The 7,361-nt window shown below is 39.9% G+C and overlaps 1 pseudogene; it reads right to left on the reverse strand.

Moving 5' to 3' along the window:
• Positions 1–5,287: 5,287 nt before the first annotated feature.
• LOC139324362 (olfactory receptor 6X1-like) lies at positions 5,288–6,238 on the reverse strand (annotated as a pseudogene).
• Between the last annotated feature and the right edge of the window lie 1,123 nt (positions 6,239–7,361).

Raw genomic sequence — 7,361 nt, forward strand, 5'->3', positions numbered from 1 at the left:
CTTCCCCCTTTTATTAGAAAAAGAGAAAATGTGGAATCTTCATTCGATCAAGATTCCTGAAGACCTTTTTCAGAATCAAACTATTGCAAGAGAGAAGACACAAGGCTTGGTTTTAAAATCAAAATAATGAATGTTGTCTACAGGTATAGTAGCTAGATAAGACATTTCAATATACACATTTTATTTTTTTCCCTTTTTAATGACCCTCTAATCCCTTGCATCGGGGTGGAGTCAGGGCAATTGAACAGACCTTGAGCATTTACTGGCCAGATGCCCTTCCTGATGCCTATGCGGAGTTCACAGCAGACAAGAACTCATTGTGTCCAGAGAGAGAAATACCTGCCACTATTAAGATTAAACTCACAGTTAATTTCAAATTGACTATCAATCGAATGTCACAACTCATGAGACCAAACCATACTATTAGATCTATTAGAGCTTGGTGTCAAATATGAAATTTCCTACAGTCAGAAAATAAGAGGTGCTTGGGAATTCATAAAAACATGACATTTTTGAAAGTAGGACTAGAAGTGAAATATTTTGATACAAATTAGAAGCTGGCAGTTCTCCATAGAGAACTGTGCAGAAACGTTCTACATATTGTTCTTGATCTACAGAAGAGACCAGTCAACTATTGAAAAACAAAATATGGAGTGTGAAAGAAAAACGAGGAAACGTAAAAGAATTTTTATAGATAACATGGAATACAGAATGGGGGGGGGGTTTGAGAGCAAAAAGAGAGAGAATTTGTGAATGAAACCAAACTACAGGGAGAGAATAAAGAATGGAAGACTGTGTTGTGCAGCAAATAGAATATTATCTGAGAGTCTCAAAAACAGAAGAAGAATAAAAAAACCCACCAGATAGAGAGAATGGGATACAATTTATAGCCATCCAAAAAAGTAATACATAAATTTTTAAAATTTCAGTGACACCTAACATCAAAAACATCATCAAAAAAGCACAACAAAGAATGTTCTTTCTGCGCCAACTCAGAAAGCTCAAACTGCCCAAGGAGCTTCTGATACAGTTCTACAGAGGAATTATTGAGTCTGTCATCTGCACCTCCATAACTGTCTGGTTTGGCTCTTATTCTATTCTATTCTATTCTATTCTATTCTATTCTATTCTATTCTATTCTATTCTATTCTATTCTATTCTATTGATGTAAGTAAAAAAGGGTGTGTTCCTTAGAAATAAAAAAAAATTAAGATGTTTTTCTCCATGGATGTGCATAAATCCTAGGAAGTCAAAGTTATTTTAGCAGTGAAATTGTGTTCCATGAGCTTGTTTTTTTTAAAAAAAAACATGGGCCTAAAGATCTCTCTACCATTACCTTGACTTCTTCCTTCATTATCCACCTTGTCTTCTCCTAATGCTCTTTACACCATCTCTCTATCTATTCATCAATGTAGAGATTTGAAGAACTATAGAAAATGGTACATCATGTTTTGAGGCAAAAATGGTAGACCTCTTAAGAAATATTTTCCTTAACATTTCAACAGCATCTTAGCAGATTGCATCATATAAAGTTTAATGACTGGTTCTCCAAGGAAGCTTGGAATACAATCTCTAAGGATATCTACTTTAATTTCCCATGAGCATCCATGCTCTATAATTAATAGATACCCAAGGTTGATATGCTTTGGATGAACCTTCAAATGCCACCCCAAGACAGGAGGTTCTCTGGAGACACACCAACAAAGATAAACTCTCATTAAACTCTTTTAAGAGACTCAGTGGTGCAGTGGTTAGAGTGCGGTACTGCAGGCTACTTCTACTGCCTGCTGGCTGCCTGCAATTTGCCTGCTATGTCCCAGGGACCATAGTTTGAGGACCCCTGATTTAGTGCAATATAAAAATGCAAATAGTTTTTCTGCGGACCACCAAAATTTTCTCATGGACCACCAGTGGACCCCAGACCACCTGTTGGTGACCGCTGGATTAGAAGACCTCCAAGGTCTTTTCCAGTTATTCTGATTTTGATTCCTAGTTCAACATGGCAACTAATGTACTACCCTGTTTTACGGTACAGAACTTCCAAGTATTAGATGTCAAGGAAAAAGCTTAGAAAACAAACTTTATTGGAAACATGATCATGATACAAAGTCAATTCATTATAGCAGTCTTCTTGATCCAACTGGTATGGAATCACCCATCCATCCCAAATCTTTTCCCATGATTACCTAGAGATGGAGAAGAAACAATTTTGGTCCCTGTTTGAATGTTTACGATACACAATGTTGTATTGTTCAACCAAAAGTTTTAACAAGTTACCTATTCATCCCTCATTGCCCACATTAAAAGCAAGGAATTTTCAACAAGTGTTTTATAAACGTGCATATCTGTTTTATGAATATAATATATATATATATATATATATGTAGGTCTTTGGTTATTCGGGTCTTCTCCCACGTAAAATTGGAAGTGTCTTGGCGATGTTTCGACGAAGTCTCATTCGTCATCTTCAGCCGAGAACACCAGCCTGAAGATGACGAATGAGACTTCGTCGAAACGTCGCCAAGACACTTCCAATTTTACGTGGGAGAAGACCCGAATAACCAAAGACCTACATACAAACACCCGCGAAAACCTGAGAAAACAAATATATATATATATATATATATATATATATATAATTCATTGAACAAATGATATATTAAACAAATACACAAGGCTACATTATTGGAAAAAAATGTTATTACCCCAATTCAGGAATTAATATATCAGATATTATAACCAAGGAGAAACCAAATTGGAAAAAATGCTCCACTATAGGTAGGTCAGGTTTTCAGTTAAGGATTTAGTCATCTGGTAAGAAAAATTCTGTAATATATGAATCTTAGGACATTAGATTGGGGAATTGAATTGATATAGTAATTGAAATATTAGAAGAGAACTGGAACAGGGCACTCCCCAAATTTGCGTATTGTGCTTGCAAGAATCAACGATGGCCATCTCTTTTTTCGAATTCAATTCCCAGAAATTTCTAGGTTCAAATTCTCAAAACTACTGTTTCAAAACACATTACTTTAGGCAAATGATGTAGTAAAATAGCAATAGCATTTAGATTTATATACCGCTTCATAGTACTTTACAGCTTTCTCTAAATGGTTTACATTGTCAACTTTCAGCTAGTCAGGATTGAACTCCTGGCTGTGGACAGAGTTAGCTTGTAGTACTGCATTTTAACCACTTCACCACCACAGCTCTTAAAGTGAAATTCTGGAAATGAGCAAAACATATTATGGAGAAAAAGTGAGTAAATATTTATTTACTTATAGCCGCGGTGCACAGTGGTTAGAGTGCAGGCTACTTCTGCTGCTCACTGGCTGCCCGCAGTTTGGCAGATCGAACCTCACCAGGCTCAAGGTTGACTCAGCCTTCCATCCTTCTGAGGTCAGTAAAATGAGGACCCAGATTGTTGGGGGCAATAGGCTGACTCTGTAAACCACTTAGAGAGGACTGTAAAGCACTGTGAAGCGGAATATAAGTCTAAGTGCTATTGCTATTGCTATAATTACTTACTCAATTTCTAAAGTTGCCCAACTCCATAATAACTCTTGGTGGCACACAATATTCAGAACATTTCAAAATAGAAAAGAGCAAATAGAACCTGTTTACCAATCTCAAATGTGAAAATGTAACCCTATTTGAGACTAACAAAGTACAATGGACAATAGAGTCCAAATATCTCCAGACAATCGTCTTTCTAGTATTGAACTTCAGTCTGTTCCTCCCTATTCAGGCCTCTACTGGAGCATGATTTTGACAGTATCACTAGGTTGGTCCAAGGTGGAAATATCCAGCTGGATATTACCTTACTCCAAACTGACAGATGACCACAGTCAATTCCCTCAAGTAGTTGTTAAATACGAACTTAAACTAATCATAGAAAAAAGAGAGATATTTATAGAATATTATGTCCAATTTACACACTCTAATGCCTGTGGGCAGTCCACATGGATACCACAATCGATGGTACTGAAAGATGCTAGAACCGTGATGGCAAACCTATGGCACGCATGCCACAGGTGGCACACACAGCCACCATCGCCCTTGCCCAGCTCCACTGCGCATGTGCGCATGGCTCCCACCAGCCAGCTGGTCTTCGGGTCTCTGCCGCGCATGCGCAGAGAGTAGTGCAGATGTGGGGGATGCATGGATGCACATGGGGTGGGGCGTATGCATGGGGGGGCAGGTTGATGCAGGAGGCTTTCCAGGCCCAAAATGGGGCACTGGGGGACCTCTTGCAGCTCCCCCCCACACCCTCTTTGGCTTCCAGATTGGTGCAGGAAGCTTTCCGGGCCCAAAATGGGGCACAAGGAGGCCTTGCGCTGCCCCCCTGTGCCCCATTTTGGGCCTGGAAAGCCTCCTGAATCAACCTGGAAGCCAAAATGGGGCACGGGGGGCACATGTACGGGGGGGAAGGTTACATGCACAGGGGATGCATGTTTATGCATGGGGGATGGACGCATATGTGCCGGGGCAGGGCGCATGCATGGGGAGCACTCGCATTGCAATTTGGGGGTTTAGTTGCGTGCATTTTGGGCACTCAGCACCAAAAAGGTTAACCATCACTATACCAGAAGAGGAAGGAGAACCAGGATGCTTGCACCATTCCTTCCCAACTTTAACACTGGAAAGGATGACTGATGCAATTTCAGTTTAATGTCCTGCTCTGAAACCCAAATGATCAGGAAGTACCAAATTTTATTTTATACGGTACATACAGATGTTTCTCAACAAAGAGAAAAAAAAACATGTTGCATTCCACTTGAATGTTACTCACAATTACCTCGCTGTTGCGGGATGCAGTGTGAAATATCATATGGACTTTTGTTGATATTTTTGAGCACACCCCAACTTGAAGGAATAGATACATATAGGACAAGGGGGGAAATCTACTTACCTTCCCTACTGGTTCGGAAGTGCATGTGTCACGTGCACATACTCTCCGCTTGTGCACACGCATCACATGTGCACACAGACCCTCTGCACATGCGCAAACTCTTCTGCACATGCACAGAGGGTAAAAAACAGGTTACTTCCTGGTTAAAACAGGGCAGGTGGGCGGAACCTCACGCCGCCATCGCTACCAGTTCTCCGAACCACCCTCCGCCATCGCTACCGGTTTGGCTAAACTGGTCCGAACCAGGAGCATTTCATCCCTGATATAGGAGTCCTTCAAAAGACAGATTAGGTTTACATTTAATGTACAAGAAATCTGCCAGAAAACAGAATCACTTCCCATTTCTTTTAACCAGGGTTAAAAGAGTTGGAGATATTAGATGTTCCTGAGACCGGTAACTTTTCTTCCGATCATTCTGCGTACAGAATCTTTTACTTCATTGTTCCTAATGCTGTAGATGAAAGGATTGAGCAGAGGGGTGATGAAAGTATAGAGTATGGAGACATACTTTGTCATACTAAAGGAAGAGTTCTTGATAGTTGGTCTTAAGTAGACAAAAAAGACCGACCCGTACAAAAGGCTGACCACAACCAGATGTGAAACACAGGTGGAAAAGGCCTTCTGCTGTCTGGAGGTTGAAGGCATTCGAAGAATGGTGCAGACGATGAAGAAGTAAGAAATGAGGGTGAAAACCAGGGAGGACACAACGACAACCACAGCAACAAGGAAGCCGAGGGCCTCAATAATACGTGTATCTCCTCCTGCAATCTTCAACACGGGTCCAGCATCGCAATAGAAATGATTGATAACGTTGGAGGTGCAAAAGGGTAGGTTTGCAGTCAGTACTTGCTGATAAAGGACAGAGAAAAGGCCTCCAAACCAGGCTCCCATTGCCAGTTTAAGTCAGACCCCTGAGGTCATGATAGTGGCATATCTGAAAGGATAGCAGATGGCTACATATCTATCCAAGGATATCAAAGAGATGATAAAAAATTCCGTCACCCCAAACAGAAAATAGAAGCACAGTTGTATTATACAGCAAAAGAAACAGATGGAATTGTTTTCCGAGAGATAATTGACCAACATCTTGGGTATGAAGGTTGTGGTGTGTCCGATGTCTTTGAAAGAAAGATTGCTAAGGAAGAAATACATGGGCTTCTGGAGATGGTGGTCCTTGATTACTATCATAATGATGAGGCCGTTTCCCATCAGACTCAGGATGTAGAGGAGAAAGATGCTGGTGTACATCACACTTTCCATTCCCCAAACACGTGGCAATCCAACAAGAATAAATTCAGTTATTCTTGTGCAGTTGGTCAAATTCATGTTCTTCTTCTGTTACAAAAAGAGAAAACATGGAATCTTCACTAAATCGAGTTTCAACTGCGTTTCTTAAGGACTGCTATTGTGATGCAAGAGGTGTGTGGAATTATAGTAGCTGAATAAGACATTCCCAGATACGTATTTGAATATCAGCTATGTTATCAGTTATGGAATTTCATTACTCATGAATCCACAATAAAATAACCACTAATTGGCCATTGATGCCATGTGTGAAATTTGGAGAACCAGAGGTTACTTGGAGTTTCTTGAAAATATAATCACATTTTTGGAAGATATAGATGACAAGCAAAATATTTTGATATACATTAGAATGTGATAGAAGATAATATTTAGAAGAAGAATAGAATAGAATAGAATAGAATAGAATAGAATAGAATAGAATAGAATAGAATAGAATAGAATAGAATAGAATAGAATAGAATAGAATAGAATAGAATAACAGAGTTGGAGGTCTTCTAATCCAACCCCCTGCTTAGGCAGGAAGCCCTACACCACTTCAGACAAATGGTTATCCAACATCTTCTTAAAAACTTCCAGTGTTGGAGCATTCACAACTTCTGGAGGCAAGTTCTTCCATTGATTAATTGTTCTAACTGTCAGGAAATTTCTCTTTAGTTCTAAGTTGCTCCTCTCCTTGATTAGTTTCCACCCATTGCTTCTTGTCCTACCCTCAGGCTCAGGTGCTTTGGAGAATAGCTTGACTCCCTCTTCTTTGTGGCAACGCTTGAGCTATTGGAACACTGCTATCATATCTCCCTTAGTCTTTCTTTTCATTAAACTAGACATACCCAGTTCCAGCAACCGTTCTTTATATGTTTTAACCTCCAGTCCCCTAATCATCCTTGTTGCTCTTCTCTACACTTTTTCTAGAGTCTCAACATCTTTTTTACATCGTGGCGACCAAAACTGGATGCAGTATTCCAAGTGTGGCCTTACCAAAGCATTATAAAGTGGTATTAACACTTCTCGTGATCTTGATTCTATCACTCTATTTATGCAGCCTAGAACTGTGTTGACTTTTTTGGCAGCTGCAGCACACTGCTGGCTCATATTTAAATGATTGTCCACTAGGACTCCAAAATCCCTCTCACAGTTACTACTATTG

This window comes from Pituophis catenifer, unplaced genomic scaffold (genome assembly GCF_029215685.1).
Source record: "Pituophis catenifer annectens isolate HBS135680 unplaced genomic scaffold, rPitCat1.0.hap2 SCAF_15, whole genome shotgun sequence".
Classification (NCBI taxonomy): Eukaryota; Metazoa; Chordata; class Lepidosauria; order Squamata; family Colubridae; genus Pituophis; species Pituophis catenifer.